The 16,710-nt window shown below is 43.7% G+C and overlaps 1 pseudogene; it reads left to right on the forward strand.

Annotated features, from left to right (window-relative positions):
• The window catches only part of LOC141270596 (uncharacterized), a 119,206-nt pseudogene that overhangs the window by 33,697 nt on the left and 68,799 nt on the right, over positions 1 to 16,710 (forward strand).

Raw genomic sequence — 16,710 nt, forward strand, 5'->3', positions numbered from 1 at the left:
AGCTTTTGGGAGGCAGAATAAACAAAAACCAACAATTCAGGAATTGTGTTTTTTTACATTTTTTTATTCTGCTCCGGATGTGGTAAAATTGATATGGTAGCTTTATTCTTCGGGTCAGTACGTTTATAGCGGAACTACATTTATATTGTTTTTCATGTTTTGGCGCTTTTACACAATAAAAGCAATTTTATAGAAAAAATTATTTTTTAGCATCGCTTTATTCTGAGAGTTGTAACTTTTTGATTTTTCGGATGATGGAGCTGTATGGCGGCTTGTTTTTTGCGGGACGAGATGACCTTTTCAGCGATACCATTTTTATTTATATTCGTCTTTTTGATCGCGTGTTATTCCATTTTTTGTTTGGCGGTATGATGATAAAGCATTGTTTTTGGTTTTTTTTTTTTTTTTCCGTGTTCACTGAAGGGGTTAACTAGTGGAACAGTTTTATAGGCCAGGTCGTTACGGACGCGGCAATACCAAATATGTGTACTTTTATTGTTTGTTTGTTTTTTTTTTCTTAATAATATTTATTGATGGGTACATTATATTTTTATTTTAGTGGATTATTAGTATTTTTTTTTATATATTTTTACAATTTTTTTTTTTTTTTTTCACTTTCTGGGAGTTTTTTTACTTTTTTAATTTGTCCCACTATGGGACTTTCACTTTTTTTATTCTGATCGCCTGCATGGCACAGGAATGCAGCTCCATCCCTGTGCCGTGCAGGCAGTCAGCGCTGGACAGGGAGAAGATTGTTTGGACATGCGCAGTGCATCTCCAAACTATCTTACTGCTCTCTGGTCACCCGGATGTTGTCATGACGACATCGGGTCATCATGGCAACACTCGGGAAGCCGCGGCAGACAGATCTGGAGGCCGGAAGGAAGAGGAGGTGAGTATACCGATCACCTCCCCTTGCCACCGCAATGCTGCGATCGACTTCGATCGCAGCATTGCGGGGGTTAATGTGCTGGGAGCGGTGCGGGACCCCTCCCTGCACATTGTCACAGCTGACACCCGGTACTATCAGCTGACATCCGGCGGCGATCGCGCCCGCACAGCCTGTGTGCGCGTGCGATCGCGATGACGTACTAATACGGGTCAGGCTCTTAAAGCCCAGGGCACTGACGCGTATTAATACGTCATGGGCTGTAAAGGGGTTAATCCATGTTAACTGCCTGCAAGTGTGATTTAGTTATTGCCAACACCTGTTAGGTGCCACAGGTAAGTTACAGGTGCTGTTAATTACACGAATTAGAGAAGCATCACATGATTTTTCATAAGTGCCAATACTTTTGTCCACCCCCTTTTTTAGGTTTGGTGTGGAATTATATCCAATTTGGCTTTAGGACAATTCTTTTTGTGTTTTTTCATTGAAGACAAATTAAATGAAGATAATAATACCAAAGAATTTGTGATTGCAATCATTTTCAGGAAGTATTATCTGTCAGAATTGCAGGGGTGCCAATACTTTTGGCTGCAATGAAAACAACAAAGAGTGAAAAATTTAAAGGGGTACTTTCCGTACCCACAGTTTATAATATTGGGTTCTGTGATTTCTGTGTATGGGATGTGTATAGGATATTAGAGTATAATAAAGTTATTATGGACAGGATTTAACATTGTGCAGTGACTCTGTTTTTCCTATAGTGACGGATATTTCATGTTGCTAAAACTGTGATTTTTTCTTATCGTTTAAACCTTTTTTAAATAACTCTCATCAGTACGATCATACAACATACAAGCCTCTGATTGCTCAGGTGATGCACTGTACTACTGTAGTGCCGTGTATCATCACCTCCTGTCAATGTAATACTATCTGCCCCATGCACATGAGATAAGTGTTGGCTGAACGGTCATTTGGCAGACTGCTATCTCTCCCGACTCCCCCATATACACAAATATTCAAGCTTTCCTGTGGTCTGTATGAGAGAGTCACCTCCATACTCCTCTAGTGGAGGATTATCTACAGAAAGAACAATTGGATTAGCCTCTGAAATTTAGGATGCCAGACACTTCTCTGCCCTGACATCATCTGTTGGGAGGCCCCCAAATACATTATATAGTTGACCAAACCCCCCGAAAATCAGTGCTTTCATTCAAATTCAGTCTAATGTGTATGGAGGCATTAAAAGGTAACTTATTGGATACTGCCCCTGGTTCGGCATAATAGACTTTTGTACACCATTATTAGGCACTTAAGTGTCGTAGTAACTAGCAGCCTCATACTGTTGAGTACTTGGGGGGAGGGGTATTTAGCCAAACTTTGCCAAACCTTCTTAGATGCCATGTCTGCTTTTCACAGCAGCAAGTGGTTAAACTGCCAGGGTTTTTGTGCAGTCACTCCTGTGCCATCCCTGCGGTGTACATCTATGTTCTGGTGCCTAAAAGAGTACGTTTTTTTAAAAACAAATGTTTAACTGTTAAAAAATAACAGAATGTGTCTTATGCTTTTTGTATGTTTTTTTTCTTTTTAAAAGAATTGTTGGTGCCAATTTTTTTTAAACATTTTAATATCTGCTTTTATACTGGTGTTTTTCTTGTAATAAAGGAAAGCCTAAGGCCAGAAATAAATCCCATAAACACTGTACATGGAGACTTTGGTATGACATCAGATATGAGATCTAACGTGATAGAAGATTACAGTCCGGGGAGACTTGAAACATTCATATATACACGGCTGCTGATGGTGATGTAGTCAGTGACGGACTCTAGCCAAATATGTTTCTAGAGCTGTAGTAGAAGATGAAGATGTCGTCCTCATCATGAAGTAGTTATTTCTCATGTCACGTGTAATGAATATCTCCTGCAGTATTGCTAATGCCGATTCCAGTGTCTGTAAATGAGATGAGAATTAGCTTTATGGAAGATGAGTCTATGAGAAATGTATTCAGCTGAAGACTCCGAGGAAGAAACTGCTTGTTATCTGTGGCCTAAAATATATAGGTTTTATTAGTGGATGTAAAGAAGAAAACTAAATACTGCAAAATAATAAATTTCATATGTTTCCCTTATAGCTCCAGTAATTGTATTATTACACAGGATTTTATTTTGTTACATTGGCTTATCTTCTTCTCAATCAGGTCTCTACAATATCAGATCTTCTCGTTGAAGATAAATTTCCTGATTTACCCATCAAAGATGGATATGGAAAGAGACAAGATGACTGAGAGGATATTACACCTCACCCTAGAGATCCTCTTCCGGCTTACTGGAGAGGTGAGAGATTCTGATGACGTCACATTACATCATTCTTATCTATGGGAATAACAGATGGACAGAACTGGAGAGGTGAGGACTCTGGAAATGTCTGTAGTGGGATTTATTAATGTGTCTCTCTATAACCAGGATTACACAGTAGTGAAGAAGACCTCTAGTGAGCGCTGTCAAGACCTTGTGTCTGAGGGATGGGGAATACCCCTGAGTCCAATCTTGGGGCCTCCACCTCACCCCCTGATACATGAGGACATCGATGACCAGAAGATCCTAGAACTCACCTACAAGATGATTGAGCTGCTGACTGGAGAGGTGACACTGCTGGGAATGCTGGGACATTATACAGTAATGCTATGAAGGGATCGGGAGATGACGATATGATTGTATATGTCAGGTTCCTATAAGGTGTCAGGACGTCACCGTCTATTTCTCCATGGAGGAGTGGGAGTATTTAGAAGAACACAAAGATGTGTACAAGGACATAATGATGGAGGTACCCCAGCCCCTCACATCACCAGGTAATAGACAGGACTAAATACACACAGCCTATAATTATCTGTGTGTAAAAGTTAATTTAGTACCTGTATGTGTTTCCTCCAGTTCTATCCAGTAAGAGGACAATGCCACAGAGATGTCCCCGTCCTCTTTTTCCACAGGACTGTAAACAAGAAGATCCCAATGTTCCTGAGGATCATCAGGTAGATGGAGAGAAGGTGTCATGAGATCTCCCCTATGATGTGTAGACGGCTGTGAAGGTCTTGTGCTCAGTCTTGTTTTATCCACCAGTATTATATGTTTTATACTTGTGTAATGAGAATGGTGGAGATGGCAGTATTAGAGCTGATCATAGATGTGACTTCTCCATCTGTCTGTGACTTTTACAATATTTATTTCAGGGTGAAGATCTGACCCAAATTGATACTACAGAGACATATGTGAGGGGTGATGAGTGGTGTAAAGTGGAGATTCCTACATATGACTACCCAGGTGAGTAGTAACCACTAAATGCAGAGAAGTCACAGATTCTTCTCAGTTACAGGCTGTGGCTGCTTTATCGGTGGTGTAGTCCGGCTTTACCACAATTGTGTGATCACCATTTTGCCTCTAGACCACAACATTCTCCTCCGCCAAAATCTGTTCAAATGACTTTGGGCATTGAAAGCCTTTTTCTATAGAATTTACAACCTGGAGGATCCACCTACCCCCTGGGATTAGGACATCCTGACCTTTACCTGCCCAGATCTGTAAACTACAAAGCCAAATGACAGCGTATGTAGAATGAGCTACCAAGTTAGAGAATCCCTCGAAGAAAAATATTATGATTGACCTCTTAGAGAAAGCGGAGGGTAATGATGCTGTTGGCTTCCTAGATCCCTGATATCTTATTGGATGAATCTACCTTCTCTTCCTTCTGTGCTGCTGAATGTCCTCATATGGTCCCTACAAGACCAGGTCCAGTCTTTCTGACCAAACTTCACTTTTATTATCAACAACATTAAATGTACAGTGAGGGACAAGTGTGAATTTCTGTACAATAACAACAGAGTTTCCCTTTATTCTGACTTTTCATTTTCTTTTAAAGTCGTCTAATTTCAAACAGGATTGTGATAAACTATACAGAAAACATTACACCTGTGCCATGATATATCTCTAAGCTGTGTGTGGTTAATGGCTGTTTACATTAATTCATGTCCGCAGCAGATGTGGTGGCATGGCGCGAGCCCTGGATTCTTGGATTCACTCCACATCATAAATTACATTATGTTTCAAATCATAAAGAATTAAGATAACTGCACATTCTCTCCTGAACTGGGGAGCACTGACCTACATCAATGTTGGGGATGTAAGATGTTTTCTTTATTATTTTTAGCCTGCCTCACTTATGTGAGTTTGCAACTCCTTGCTAGTCTTTTTTTTTCTTTAAAAAAAAAAAAGTGTCTCCATTTTCTCTTCCAAATGCTCAAGATCTAAATTTAATACACCTCAGTTCTGCACTATTATAAAAAGATTTCTTGAATGTCTTCTATTTCTTCTTGAAACTCATCTGACAGAAAATATTGTCCCTTACAATAGTTTAGATTCCCAAGACCCACCGAGCCCCATACTCGAATTACCCCAGAGAGGTTTCATCACTAGTTACTCATTTTTTACTCATGAAGACTGTTTTGATCATTTCAGTAGATGTGTTATTGTGTATAGTGACAGTTTTGACTACAGTAGTTAGTGCCCAAAATTCTCTGATTTAACCACTTCCCGCAGACAGTTTTATGTTCCTATCAGGCCCCATTTTTCAAATCTGACGTGTGTCACTTTATGTGGTGATAACTCTGGAATTCTTCACAAAGGATAATAGGAATCAAATGGACCTTACAAAATTATTTTCCAACTTCTCTTGAATCTGACAATTCCCTACGTACGGTTGTATCCTACTATTTGGGCACATGGCAGGTTAAGAAGGGAAGGAGCACCACTTAGCTATTTAAATGCAGATCTTGCTAGAATAGTTTGCAGATACAATATATTGGGGTCACTGTTCATAGTCACCTGGCAGCTGAAAAGATGGCCACTATGAATAGACTTGTCACTATCTACTCTGTATTCTAGATCCCAGGGATTGCCTTGCTCATCACCCTTTAAACCCTCTATATGGATCTAGACTTACACAGAGAACCCTAGGCTTGGGCCACAATGTTATCTGCTGAAGAATGGTCAGGTTGCCAGATTAGAACTAGGAGGGCAGAGAAAATACAAGATGATCAGATGACTTAAGAGTAGTCAGCAGTGATGAGTGAGCATTTCACTATTCGAGATGCTCGGTGAGTACTTCCGGGATGTTCGGGTGGGAGTGCGATGCCCCGCCCCGCATGTTTGGTGCTTTTTAGACAGCGAATAAACATCCGGGGATTGCCTGCCACTCACTGTAATGCCACAGCCATGTTAGTTGTGACATTACAGCGATTGGCTGGCCGCCTAGCATCATCGGGTCTGTATCAGACCGGTGACCCTATGCTCGTCACAGTCTACCCCTCAAACCGGCAGAGTATGGAGAGAATTAACAGTTTATAAGTGAGATATTAGGTATTCCACAGAAATATATACACATCTGAACTAACAGTCCTTCTAATCCAGCTGCATATATTATTCCTAGTGATAGCAGGAGTAGGCAGGCAGAGTTTGTGGAGAGTGTATATAGCAGAATAGGGTCCATTGCACGTTCTGTCTGCTGCTATTACAGATATCCATACATGTCCTATCTATCACGGGTGTGACAGACAGTCGCTCTGGATCTGGCTGTAGAAGGTCACTGCGCTTGGCATTGCAGATGCCTTCTTGATCCTCTCATCTCTGTAGTATACTTATATCCTTCTCCCTTTAGGACTCTGCAGCAACCTCCACCTTCTGCTGCTGATTGACACACCCTTGCTTGGTAGTTAAAAAGTCTCAATTTCTCCAGAGAGTTGCTGGTGATAGTTCTATGTACCTCTGTACAAGCTTGGCTCATTAGCAGTCGGCTAGTCTCGTCTTTGGTGCTCTTGGAGGACAGTTAGCGTTATCTCTCTGGTGTCTGCTGAAGCTAAATGTATTCCCTTTGTTTACCTTGCTTTAGTTTGTAGTGGGGCCTGACTAGCGCTTAACCCGTCCCTTCCCTACCTAGGGCCTAGCTCTAGGGGCATTCAGGGTTTAGGTTCCTGCTTGGCGGTAGGTGCAGAACCTATATAGGGATGGTAGGGTAGGCAGGGTGATATTAGATCTGCGTAGGGGTCTCCACTCCCCCTTTCCCTAGTTGTTTGGCTCGCTTCTCCCTCTTCCCTTTGTACACTTATTCCTTCCTTCACCTTGTATGACAATATCAGGGCTAACTTTTTTTTGCTCTAAATCCTGATTATTTGCTTAAAAAGCAATATAGTACACCTTTTTTACTGCTTCATTTGCTTGTTAGCAGAATACAGCCAGATTTGGTTGATTTTTATTCGCATTGCTGTATTGTGGAAGCAGAGAAAATTGTCTATCATCAGATGTGATCTGATATTACTGCCGTAATAATCGTGACATTTTTTGGAGCATGCCAAATATTACACTCCAGTTAACCCCTTCGCAACCCTGGGATTTTCCGTTTTTGCATTTTTGTTTTTTGGTCGCCTTGTTCCCAGAGCCATAGCGGTTTTATTTTTTGGTCAATATCGCCGTGTGAGGGCTTATTTTTTGCGGGACGAGTTGTACTTTTAAATGCCATTACTAGTTTTACCATATCGTGTACGGGAAAACCGGAAAAAAATTCCAAGTGCGGTGAAATTGCAAAAAAGGTGCAATACCACAGATGTTTTTTTTCAATTTTTTTTTTACCACGTTCACTGAATGCTAAAACTGACCTACCATTATTATTCTCCAGGTCATTACGAGTTTGTAGACACCAAACATAGGTTCTTTTTATTTAAGTGGTGAAAAAAAATTTCAAAGTTTGCTTTAAAAAAAAAAAAAAAAAGCTCCATTTTCCAAGACCCGTAGCGTCTCCATTTTTGGGATCTGGGGCTGGGTGAGGGCTTACTTTTGCGCGCCGAGCTGAAGTTTTTATTGATACCATTTTGGAGTAGATCCGATGTTTTAATCGCCCTTTATTGCATTTTATTGCAATTTTGCGGCGACCAAAAAAACGTAATTCAGGCGTTTAGAATTTTTTTCTCGTTACGCCGTTTACTGATCGGATTAATTCTTTTTTTATACTGATAGATCGGGTGATTCTGAACGCGGCGGTACCAAATATGTGTATGTGTTTTTTGTTTTTTTTATTATTATTTTATTTTGAATGGGGCGAAAGGCGGGTGATTTTAAACTTTTATATTTTTTTAATTTTTTTTTAATATTTTTAAAAACATTTTTTTTCCCTTTTTGCTTGCTTCTATAGTCTCCATAGGAGACTAGAAGCAGCACTTGTCTGATCGCCTCTGCTACATACAGATGATCAGCGGATCACCTTTGTGTAGCAGAAATGGTCCTGTGCTATGAGCGCCGACTATTAGGTGGCGCTCATAGTGATCCACACATGACAACCACTGGAGTCTGCTGCAGACCCAGGGTTGTCATGCCCACGCATCGGTGACCCGCGATCACGTGACGGGGTCACCGATGGGCGGGGTAAGTGACGCGCTTCCGGTGCGGCCTGTTAAATGCCGCTGTCAGAGATTGACAGCGGCATTTAACATGTTAACAGCCGCGGGTGGATCTCGATTCCACCCGCGGCTTTTGCGGGCACATGTCAGCTGTAATAATCAGCTGACATGTGCCCGGTTCAGTGCGGGCTCAGCGCCAGAGCCCTCACTGAACCGGGGGTTACAGCCTTGTGCGTACAAATATGGCACAGGCTGTAAAGTTGTTAAAGTCTGCCAGTTGTATGTTCAAACCTATTCACACTTGGTCGCTGACCAATACCATATCTGTGAGCAATGTTGTCAGTATTACGCCACTTTTACAGGCTCACAATAAAACATACAAAAACAAAGCTAAAATGGATTTTCCTGGAAGAAATATTAAGAAACCTTCTCTGCGGGTTCATGACTTGTATATAAGGCCAAATAAATAACAAAAACAAAAAAGCTGCTCCACACCTCGGGCTATGTTCACACGTAGTGTTTTTGATGCGTTTTTACACTTTCGCATTACTTTCAGCGGTGAAAAATACATTCTCCAGTAAATGTAATTTTAACATTTAACGATCTTATCTGGCCATGTGGTGTGTGAAACATGATCAAACACATCCTGTTTCATTTAAGAAGGAGGGACTCTGAAAGTCCCAAAGCCCGTTTTTACCGGGCCATCAGGTGGTCCTTACTATTGTTAAAGGGCCAGCAGTCGGCTCTCACTATGGTTAGAGGGTCGTCAACCAGCTATGCTTTTCATAACCACACGTTGCTACTGCAATATAACGTATCCATCTGAGGTGGTCACATTTTCTTTTTCGGATATATATTCTGTCAAGTTTGAAATCTTTGTCAATCAGGCTGCCCTCACAATTTATGGATGTCCAGCAACAGGTCACCCTCACAATTTATAGTGACAGCAGACTGTCACCACTATTTATTCGGTCGCCCATGACAGCACCACGTGAGAGAGAGGATCCGCCCATCAAGGACAGGAAACCTACAGGTTAAAAAGGGCTACCCTCTCCTCCCGCCTCAGTTTAGGTTTCCTGTCCATGATGGGGGACCTCGCAGGCTTACCTGCAGAAGATGGACTCCTGTCCCAGAGAGGGCCACAGCAGGTGGTTGGAGCCGGTCTGTCCCGGTCCTCTGGAGACGCCACGGTAGGGCTCAGTGGGGCGCCTCCGTGAGCGTTGCGGCGGGCGCGACATCGCCTCACGGGGAGGTAGATGTCCGCCAGGTGTGGGGCCGCTAGCGGGCTTCCTCCCCCCGCTACAGCTTGCAGGAGATCCAGGTCGCGCCGGCGGGGCACGTGACAGGCGCGACCTTCTGACGTGACTTCCGGTGCGCCGGGCAGGAAGTCCCTGTGACATCACCGGAAGGGGCGGAGCTCGTTTGAATTTTGCGCGCGAGCAGCTGAACGCCGGGGGATTTAAGGACCTGGCGGCGAGGAGCCCACCTGGAACCCACCTGGCCACCTGGGGAGGAAGACCAAGGAGCAGGTAACGCCCTCCTGGAAAAGAAAAAAAAAAAAGAACACACACCCACACATGGTACCGGTATGTCCAGTATATAAAGTGTCTGGTAACATACAGAGGTGCTTCCCAGCCCATTCTTACACTGTAAGCTATGGAAGATTCACAAGAGCTGTCACCTAGGCAACAACATCTGCTGCAGGAGCAGCCCTCTGGGGAGCCCTCACAACTAGTGGCGCAGCGTCATTCCCGGCTAGGGTCTGGTCGTTCAGCTAGAAGAGCTACCACTAAGAGCAGGAAGGACGGTCCGGTGCGGCGTGATTCCTCGCCATGCATGTTGGATTCTTCTGCTTCTACGGTACCGAAGGTTCTGTGGGGTGAGTGGAATCTTCGTGAAAGTTCTACTAATGTTTGCTCCTTCTTTCTATCTATAACTTTCTTTTAGAGCAAGAAATGTTCCTCGAAATCCAAGCACAGAGAGTGTGCCTTATGCAGCTGTCCACTCCCTGATTCATATAGCAAAAGGTTATGCCAGCTTTGTATCAGCAAAATGATGTCGGAGGAAACCCCAGATTTTTCCCTAGGCCTAAGAACTTTAATAAGGGAAGAAATAGGCAAAGCATTGCAGGGTTCAGAGTCTGGGCATATTCCTCAAGAAACCCAGCCGGGTTCAGACTCTGAGCTATCGGTCGCTTCCTCCTCCGCCTTCTCTTCCTCTGACAGTGAGCCAGATAGACAGTGCTTCCCCCTGAAGGAGGTCGATGCCCTAGTAAAAGCCGTCCGATCTACAATGGGGATAGTGGACACGAGGATAGAGAAGTCAGCTGAGGATGTTATGTTTGGTGGTCTGGGGCTAAAGAAAAGAAGGGTCTTTCCAGTAAATTCAAAGGTGAAAGACCTTATTGATAAGGAGTGGAGAAAGCCTGACAAGAAGGGTAGTGTTCCTCCATCCTTTAAAAGGAAATATCCGTTTGAGGATGCTATGTGTTCCTCCTGGTTAAAAGCGCCCAAGCTGGATGTTGCTGTTACCAAAGCAGCGAAAAGAACTTCCCTCCCGTTCGATGATATGGGTGCATTGAGAGACCCCCTAGACAGACGGGCTGATACTTTCCTGAAAGGGGCATGGGAGACAGCTGCAGGAGCACTGAGACCAACAGTAGCAGCTACCTGCACGTCCAGAGCCCTGATGGTGTGGCTTGAACAGATAGACAGTCAGTTGAAGGATGGGACTTCTAGGAAAGACATTATTTCTTCCCTTCCACTGGTTCAGGGGGCGGCCGCTTTTCTTGCTGATGCATCTGTGGACTCGGTGAGGTTGGCAGCAAAGTCAGCAGCACTGTCAAATGCGGCTCGGCGAGCCTTGTGGATTAAAAGCTGGCCAGGGGATTTACAGACTAAGTCCAGACTGTGCACAATCCCGTGCGAAGGGGAATACCTCTTTGGTCAGACCATGGACGACTTATTGGAGAAAGCGGGGGACCCTAAGAGGGGGTTTCCATCAGTACCTCTACCCTCCTTTAAGAGATTGTTCCGGAAGAGGAAATTTTTCCGGAAGAGATATTTCAGGGAGCAAGACAAGTCTGACGAAAGGGGTCGAAAAGGTAGAGGTCTACTCTTTGGTCCGTCTCCATAAAGCCAGGGGATACACAATCAGCCCAGGTGGGAGGGAGATTGTCATTTTTTGTCCCAGCTTGGGAACAGATTTCTCATAGTAATTGGGTTTTAAGCCTGATTAAGTATGGTCTTAAATTTCAATTTAAAGCATTGCCTCACAAAAGGTTCATGGTTGTTCCCTCCAGTTCTTCCCCAGAACGCCAGGCTGCCCTCGTTTCGGAAGTACAAACCCTAATAAGAAAGCACGTCCTGATTGAGGTTCCGGAGGCTGAAAAGGGTCTTGGTTTCTACTCCCCGCTCTTCTTGGTTCCGAAACCAGATGGAAGTTTCAGGACAATCATAAATCTGAAATCCCTGAATAATGTCCTTAAAATACACACCTTTAAAATGGAGTCTTTAAAATCCATAATAAAGTTACTTTTTCCCCACTGCTATATGGTAGTGCTCGATCTAAAAGATGCGTATTACCATATCCCAATTCATAGTGATTATCAGAAATACTTGAGGCTGGCCATTGAAATTGACGGGGTGGTTAAACACTTTCAATACACTGCACTCCCCTTCGGTTTAGCTATAGCCCCGCGGGTTTTTACTAAAGTAATGGCGGAAGTTATGGCCCATGTAAGAGAAAGGGACATTCTAATTATCCCTTACCTGGATGATCTCCTGATAGTGGGGAACTCGTTGGTTCAGTGCGAGACCCACCTGCAGGAGACCATGTCGGTCTTAAAGAGCTTGGGGTGGTTTCTAAATTTAGAAAAGTCTAGACTATCTCCACTCAAGGTACAACAATATCTAGGGGTCATATTAGATTCCAGGAAACAGCTATGTTGTCTTCCAGGAGAAAAAATTGATAGAATCCGGGAGTTGGTAGCACAATGTATGCGTAAACCTTCTATGTCACTCCGTAAGGCCATGTCACTATTGGGAACCTTCACCTCCACCTTTCCTGCGGTTCGTTGGTCACAATTGCATTCAAGAGCTTTTCAGTGGGATGTGTTGTACAATAACGCAGCTTTAGAGGGGCATCTAGACCGTAAGTTTACGCTAGGTCCTCGTGCCATATGGTCCCTTCGTTGGTGGTTACGACAAGACAATCTTGCTAAAGGGGTTCCCTGGGAATGTAGTCCAACTGCAGTCTTGTCCACTGATGCAAGTGCTACAGGTTGGGGAGCTCACTTTGAAGGGAAATTAGTGCAGGGAACCTGGTCAAGCAGTGAGCGACAGTTGTCATCAAATGTTAAGGAGCTTCTGCCGGTGCAGCATGCTGTTAGAACCTTGCTCTTAGGTCTTTTTTCCTTTGCTGGTCACATGACCTTGTTGGCCTATTTAATCCTGCTTCGCCCTTCTGGCTTTGCTGGACTTCATTGTATATCTACTTTCTAGCTAGCCTGTGCTCTGTATCTAACTCTGTTAGTTTGCTTGGTCTACGGACCTCTATGTTCTATCTATTTTGTTTGTTCGTCTGTCTGCTACTATTTCTGTTAGGAGGTGTCCCATATTCCTCCCAGTCCTTAGTACTTGTAGGGATTCCCTCCCCACATCTATAGGTCTCCGTACAGACTAGATTAGGACTTTAGCAGGTCTGATCGCAGGATCAGGTTCCCTGTTACATCGTAGGGATTCAGCTGAGTCCTATAGTAGGGACAGATCTCCTCTCTTTCCTTAGCTTTGGTAGCAGAACATAACAGTAAGTCCAGCCAGCAAATTCTCTAAGGAAAGATTTTTCTGTTCCATCATGGTGTCGGTTCAGGATTTGGCTCATCGCCTGCAGGGACTCTCTCTGGAGGTGGCCGAGCTCCATCAGCACGTGAGTAACTGTCCTGGAGCACATTTCTTGGAGCCTAAGGTATGTTTGCCGGATTTATTTTTTGGTGAACACCGAGAATTTTTTTCATTTAAAAATGCTTGCTTATTGTATTTTCGTTTGAGACCTAAGTCCTCTGGGGATGAATCCCAGCGCGTAGGGTTCATAATGTCACTTTTGCGCAAAGAGCCTCAGGAGTGGGCCTTTTCTTTGCAACCTAGTGATTCATGCTTCAGATCAGTGGATAGTTTTTTTTCTGCTTTGGGACTATTATATGATGATCCTGACCGTGTCGCATCAGCTGAGACTGAGTTGAGACGTTTAAAACAAGGATCGGGTAATGTGGAAAAATATTGTACACATTTTCGTCGTTGGTCCACTCAAACAGGGTGGAACGATTCTGCTCTGAAAAGTCTATTTCTTGCTGGGCTCAGTGAAAGGGTTAAAGACCTGCTAATTGCTTATCCTACACCTGAGGATTTGCAACAGGCTATGCAATTAGCTATACGGGTGGATAGAAGACTGCGTGCTAGGGTTAATGAGAGCAAATCCTCTGCTATGTCAGTTTCTGGTTATGATAATGTGTGTATTAACAGTGGTGAACCGATGGAGATTGGATCGGTGGCACCTCGCTCTCAAGAAAAAGACCGTCGTTTTTCGGAAGGCTTGTGTTTCTATTGCGGAAAATCTGGTCATTTGATTAAAGGCTGTGAGCTTCGTATGAAGAAAGAAAAAAAAATGGTCAGTCACGCCCGTATTGCCTGTTTAAATTCCAAGGGTGTATTTTTAGCTGCTTCCACGATTGCTCAGGAAAAATTGATGGAATTTCGGGTGTTTGTTGATTGCGGGTCTACACTGAATGTAATTGATGGGGGATTCGTGGAAAAACTCAATTTAAAACCTGAACCTTTATCATCCCCCATTGCTGTGGTTTCTGTGGATGGCTCCCCTTTGAAGAATATTACTCTCAAGGTCAGTGAATTTCCTCTCACTATTAATGGTGTTCACCATGAGAAATTGGATTTGGTAGTGTTGAATAACTTGCCTTCTCCAGTAATATTGGGTTTGCCCTGGTTAAAATTTCACAATCCTGTACTGGATTGGTCTACCAGTGAAATTAAATCCTGGAGCCATAAATGTTATGACAAGTGTTGTAACGGGCGTATTGCAGCTTTGGATAGGGGAGAATTGCCTGTTCCTATTCAGGATTTTTGGAGAGTTTTTTCTGAGAAAGAATCGCAGGTTTTGCCTCCCCATAGAGACTATGATTGTTCTATTGAATTTGTCCCTGGAGCGACTCTTCCTAAGAGTCGTTTATTTAACCTTACTATTCCTGAGAGGAAGGCTTTGGAGGAATACATACAGACAAGCTTGGCCGCCGGTCACATTAGGCCCTCTAAGTCTCCTGTGGCGGTTGGATTTTTTTTTGTAAAAAAAAAGGACGGCGGTTTACGTCCTTGTCTGGATTTTCGTGAGATTAACAAAATTACGGTACGCAATCCTTACCCACTGCCATTGATTCCTGATCTGTTTAACCAGTTATTGGGGGCCAAGTGGTTCTCTAAAATTGACCTTAAGGGGGCATACAATCTGTTGCGCATGAAGGAGGGTGATGAATGGAAGACTGCTTTTAACACTCCTGTGGGTCATTTTGAGAATCTGGTTATGCCTTTTGGTCTTACTAATGCTCCTGCATTTTTTCAGAATCTGATTAATGACATCCTTAGACCTTTGATCGGTAAAAATGTGGTTGTGTATTTGGATGACATTTTGATTTATTCGCCAGATCTGGAGTCTCATTGGCGGAGCGTGCGTGAGGTATTACAGTTATTAATGGACAATTCGATTTTTGCTAAGCTGGAGAAATGTGAGTTCGCTGTACAGAGAATTAGTTTTTTGGGCTACATTATCTCCAGCAAAGGTTTTGAGATGGATCCGGTTAAGGTTCAGGCTGTGCAGGAATGGCCTAGGCCTATTGGTTTGAAATCGATACAGAGGTTTTTGGGTTTCGCCAATTACTATAGAAAATTCATAAAAAATTTTTCTAGTATTGTCAAACCTCTGACTGATCTCACCAGGAAAGGTGCTGATGCGGTTCAGTGGTCTTCTGAGGCCATTGAAGCTTTTGTGTATCTCAAGGAGAGGTTCACCTCTGCTCCCATCCTTATGCAGCCTGATGTTACTAGGCCGTTTTTGGTTGAGGTTGATGCTTCCTCTGTGGGGGTTGGCGCAGTATTGTCTCAGGATAACGGGGATGGATTACATCCCTGTGCCTTTTTTTCAAAAAAAATTTCGGAGACTGAACTGAATTACGATATTGGTAATCGGGAATTATTGGCTATTAAACTCGCATTTGAACACTGGCGCCACTTCTTGGAAGGTGCGGAATTTCCCGTTCAGGTTCTTACGGATCATAAAAATCGGATATATCTTGATGCTGCCAAGCGCCTGAATGCCCGTCAGGCTAGGTGGGCACTGTTTTTCTCGCGGTTTAATTTCTCCGTTACTTACATCCCTGGTACTAAGAATGTTAAGGCGGATGCCTTGTCTCGCAGTTTTTCTCCCATAGTCGGTGGTGAGAAAGAGGAGAACATTTTACAAGAAGGTGTTGTGATAGCTGCTTTAGACTCCGTTTTGTAAGATGAGATTCTTAAAGCTCAGGAGAATGCCCCATCTAACACTCCTCATGGGAGGTTGTTTGTGCCTGGGACCTTTAGGAGAGATTTGTTTGTTGAGTGTCACGAATCTCGGTTGGCAGGTCATCCCGGAATCTCTGAGACCAAGAGACTGGTGGGTCGCAGTTTTTGGTGGCCTGGATGGCAGAAGGAAGTCATTAAGTGGGTGCGCCAATGTACTATATGTGCTAGATCTAAGTCCTCACATACTCCTGCTGCGGGGTTGCTTTGTCCTTTGGAGGTCCCCAGTGCTCCTTGGACACATTTGGCTATGGACTTTATAACTGACCTTCCCCCCTCTGAGGGTTTTACTGTCATCTGGGTGGTCGTGGACCGTTTTAGCAAGATGTGTCACTTGGTTCCCTTCGTCAAACTGCCCTGCGCTAAAACTCTCGCTAAGGCCTTTGTCAAGGAAATTGTCAGACTTCATGGCGTTCCTACTGACATTGTTTCTGATAGGGGTCCTCAGTTCGTGGCTCGTTTTTGGCGTGCCTTTTGTGACAGGTTGGGAATTCATTTGTCGTTTTCGTCCGGATATCATCCTGAATCTAATGGCCAGACAGAAAGGAAAAACCAGGATGTTGAGCAGTTCTTGCGTTGTTTTGTGGCAGACAATCAAGAGGGGTGGTCTGAGTTTCTGCCACTTGCCGAATTTGCTCTGAACAATCATACATCTTCTTCTGCTGGTTGTTCGCCTTTTTTTTGTTGTTCTGGGAGACATCCGTCGTTTGGGTCGTTCTCCAAGTTGGGATCTGCCGTGCCGGAGGAGGAGAATTTTTCCGGTGATT

The sequence above is a fragment of the Phyllobates terribilis genome, unplaced genomic scaffold (assembly GCF_046119375.1).
Source record: "Phyllobates terribilis strain yellow unplaced genomic scaffold, ASM4611937v1 Scaffold_5__5_contigs__length_657084704, whole genome shotgun sequence".
Lineage (NCBI taxonomy): Eukaryota > Metazoa > Chordata > Amphibia > Anura > Dendrobatidae > Phyllobates > Phyllobates terribilis.